The sequence below is a fragment of the Penaeus vannamei genome, chromosome 4 (assembly GCF_042767895.1).
Source record: "Penaeus vannamei isolate JL-2024 chromosome 4, ASM4276789v1, whole genome shotgun sequence".
Classification (NCBI taxonomy): domain Eukaryota; kingdom Metazoa; phylum Arthropoda; class Malacostraca; order Decapoda; family Penaeidae; genus Penaeus; species Penaeus vannamei.
This window is the reverse complement of record NC_091552.1, coordinates 1,649,273-1,654,272: the sequence shown is the minus strand read 5'-3', so window position 1 is coordinate 1,654,272 and position 5,000 is coordinate 1,649,273.

Sequence of the window (5,000 nt, the reverse complement as noted above, 5' to 3'; positions counted from 1 at the left end):
AGAGATGGTTTAATGCGATAAGATGTATTCTCTTTGGCAAAAGGTAAAAAGATTATTGACTCTTGTAATTGGCGATATAGTGAGAATACAACAGTTACCAGTTAACCGGAAGTCTGGCTAAGAGAACAATTAGCAATTTGTTAAATCGTTGGATGATATTGCAGATAAAGCGACAGGCAAAAGAAGCGTTCAGATGATTCTTTGAAGGAAGGGAGAGCGAGGTTAAAAAGAGAATCGACAGCGGGAGTTATTCTGGTTAGGTTAAGCAACCAAACGAAGGAAACGAAAAATTAAGCAAGATAACCGCGCGGTACACGAACTGGCAACCTAAGATAATAGGAAAAGAAATACATTAATGCCAAATGATAACATAAATAAGCTAAAAAGATTATTTACTTGTTCATTTATTTATCTATTTACCGTGGACCCTTCTGCACAATATACAATCCCGGATTAAGTAAATATACTTCCTTTATTTAACGGAGAGTGCATTACTCTACGGGAATAAAACGCCCGCCATAAATGAAACTTCGACTTTTCTTAAATTATCTTTCATTTTTCAGAAGTCTTGCTACATTATTAATAGCAAACGTTAACCTTCCTATAATTTCAGTGTATATTAACATCATTAACACTATTCTAACATTGATACTTTTGTTTATTAACGAATTGATAATGATATAACTTTAAGGAATGGTGCACAGGTAATTATATTTGATCATCATCAATGTTACAATATTTATGGCAATAATGATATTAGGTAAAGCGCCAGTATAATGATAATAATAATTGTTATTCCCGTTATTTCTATTATCATTTTTTCTTTCTTGTTATAATCAATATATAAAAGATATTAAAGTATCAATTCTTATATTAAAAACATTAGTTTCATTGTTTTTAATGTTGTTATTATTGTTTAATATATCCATCACCACTGTTAGAATTCTTTTCATCATTATCTTTGTTGTTGATGATGATGTTGTTGGTTTTGTTATTATTAGTTTTATTGTTGTTCTTGTTATATACATATGTATATATATGAGTGTATTGTATCTCTCTCTCTCTCTCTCTCTCTCTCTCTATATATATATATATATATATATATATATATATATATATATATATATATATATATATATATATATATATATATATATATATATATACATATATATATATATATATATATATATATATATATATATATATATATATATATATATATATATATATATGCATGTATATATGTATATATATATATATATATATATATATATATATATATATATATATATATATATATATATATATATATATATATATATATATGCATGTATATATGTATATGTGTGTATATATATATATATATATATATATATATATATATATATATATATATATATATATATATATATATACACATAAATATGTATATATATATATCGTTCATATTATTATTGCTATGATTACTATTATCATCATTATTGTTATTATTGTCATCATTATCATTATCATTATTATTTTTTTATTATTATTACTATCATTATTGATATCAGTATGATCATCATCATCTTTATTTTTATCATTATTATTATTATTATTGTTATAAAAATATAATGGAAATTATTACTATTATTATTATTATCATTATTATTGTTGTCATAATGATAATAATCATAATAATAATTATTATTATCAACAATAATAATATTACTATCATTGTTATTATCTTTATCATAATCTTCACCATCATCATCAGCATCACCATTATCATTGTGTTCTTATTTTTATTATCAATAATAATATCATTACTTTTATTGTCATTACTATTAATATCTTCATCATTATTGCAATCATCCTCATCATCATTACCATTTTTATTCTCATTATACATGTGATTGTCATTATTACTGATATTCTTTTTTTTCCTTCTCATCATTTTTCTCAGTATGATTTTTTAATCATCATCGTTTTTGTTATCATTATCACTCTATCACCGTCATCATCATCACCATCACCATTCTCCATATTATTATCAGTAATTATTTTGTTCTTATTATTATCATTATCATCATTATAATAATTATTTTTTATTTATATTATTATTATTATCATAATTATTATTATTATTGCCATAATTATTATTGTTAGTATCATTATCATTATTGTAATTATTATCGTTATCATTACTATTATTATTATTGTTCTTATTCTTTTTATTATTATTGTTATTATTATTATTATTATTATTATTAATATTATTATTATTATTATTATCATCATTATTACTTTTTTTCGTTTTCATTATTATTCTATTATTATTACTACTATTATCATCCTTTTATTATTATCATCATCAATATCATTAGTTGTATTATCATTTATATTTTCATGATTATTATGATCGTTATTATTAGTATCATCATTATGAAAACCATTATTACAGTTATCATTACTTTGACAAGATATGGAAATAGACTTGGTATTAGAACATCATGAATTAGTAATTACTGCCAGGAGTGGAGGTGGTAGTTGGACTTTGAAAGACTCTTTTTTTTATTATTGATATTGTTTCCAGTGATGAGCCGTATTCATGTTGACAGATGTAGAAAGGTATGAATGAGATCTCATACCTTTCTACAATTATTCCCAACGTTAATTGTGAATTGTTTTCTTCAGTTGTCAACATTGTTATTATCTGATGGTAATTCTCGTTAATTCATATTGTATTTCAATTTGTTCCTTTTATTTCCTGGGACTAGCATGATGTGTTGACATATATTACCTTTGGTATTAGTCAAAACTAATATCAATAACACTGTCAATACATTATGTTAGACCGACCAGTATTAATTCATATAATAACTCATGATAATGAATTTCAGTATCTTATATTTTTCAGAGTAAAAACCAGAAGACACATTTTCATTCGAAATTTTAATATATCTAAAAGTTCCGAAAAAAGAAAATGGAGTCAATAGGAGTAAGGTCACAAAAAGATTCCAGGTTTCAGTGAAAGCATGAGGTAATCACCATGGCTGTTTTCCGTGTCCGTTAAGTTCACCTTGATCCTTCACAACCACTTCGAGCTGGAGGAATATGTAGCAGTTTCGCGCAGTCTCCCCTGGCCGACGTCGGTCTTGAAACAGAAAATGGGAGACGGCGGATTCGCTCGATTTTCCGGTTGAATTCAGTGTCATGATTTCAACACTGAACACATTACTTTTATTTCGTGTCACATGATATGCAAAAGTGTAAAGTTGCTGAAAATGCAACCACATGAAATGATTACTGATACATGATGTATTTATTGTATGATTCATAGAAGCAGTGAGTAGCGGTCAGGCAACTGTCTGACATGAATGGGTAACGTTACTGTATATGCATTGTATGTTCTGTAAATAAAGTTAGATAAACATATATACAATCACCCGTATAAATATATACATATATGTGTGTGTGTTTGTTTATATTTGCATGGGTGAGTGTCTGTGGGTGAGAGAGAGATAGAGTGTGTGTGTGTGTGTGTATGTTTGTATGTTTGTGTATGTGTGTGTGTGTGCATATATATGTGTGTGTGTGTGTGTGTGTGTGTGTGTGTGTGTGTGTGTGTGTGTGTGTGTGTGTGTGTGTGTGTGTGTGTGTGTGCATATATATATATATATATATATATATATATATATATATATATATATATATATATATATATATATATATATATATATGCATGTATATATATACATGTATGTATATATATATATATATATATATATATATATATATATATATATATATATATATATATATATATATATATGTATATATATATATATAAATGTGTATATATATGTATATATGTATATATATATATATATATATATATATATATATATATATATATATATATATGTATATGTATATGTATATATATGCATATATATGCATATATATGTATGTATATATATATATATATATATATATATATATATATATATATATATGTATATATATATATATGTATATGTATATATCTATATATATATACATATATATACATATATATATATATATATATATATATATATATATATATATATATATATATATATATATATATATATATATATGTATATATATATATATATATATATATATATATATATATATATATATATATATATATATATATATATATATGTCATGAACAGTATTACTTCTAATAAGAAAAAACTTTTAAATGTTTTAAATTTCGAATTCTGCAGGGAATCAATTCTAAGATAAAATTGTGAGGGTGCTTTAGGGTGGAGGAAGGAAATTAGCATGACCGCCAGAACGTGTTCTCTCTCTTCTCTTCTCTCTCTCTCTCTCTCTCTCTCTCTCTCTCTCTCTCTCTCTCTCTCTCTCTCTCTCTCTCTCTCTCTCTCTCTCTCTCTCTCTCTCTCTCTCTCTCTTCGCCCCCCTCCCCTCTCTCTCTCTCTCTCTCTTTCTCTCTCTCTCTCTTCGCCCCCCTCCCCTCTCTCTCTCTCTTTCTCTCTCCCTCCTTTCCTCCCTCCCCCTCTCTCACTTACTCCCTCCCTTCTCACCCTCCCTTCTCACCCACTTGTTGTCGGTTGACCCTTGGAAGTATTCACGTGGTAAGAATTATGTATAGAACGAGCAATCATCTACATGTGTTCGCAGGAAAGCATACAAATGAAGACTTTTTTCAGGTTACAGTATAATGAAAAAAGACCTGTTTGCCGACAACCCGCATGCAAATCACGACACGTCACCACCTGGAGTAAGATATTAATCTGAGGAGCGCTATTCCTCCCACCTGGGATTGGGAGATAATCTGTATTCACGCTGGGAAGGTATTCCACTTCTCTCGCTGGTATCCAGATTTCGAGACACTTTCTCTGTCTCTCTCCCTCTGTCTGTCTGTCTGTCTGTCTGTCTGTCTGTCTGTCTCTCTCTCTCTCTCTCTCTCTCTCTCTCTCTCTCTCTCTCTCTCTCTCTCT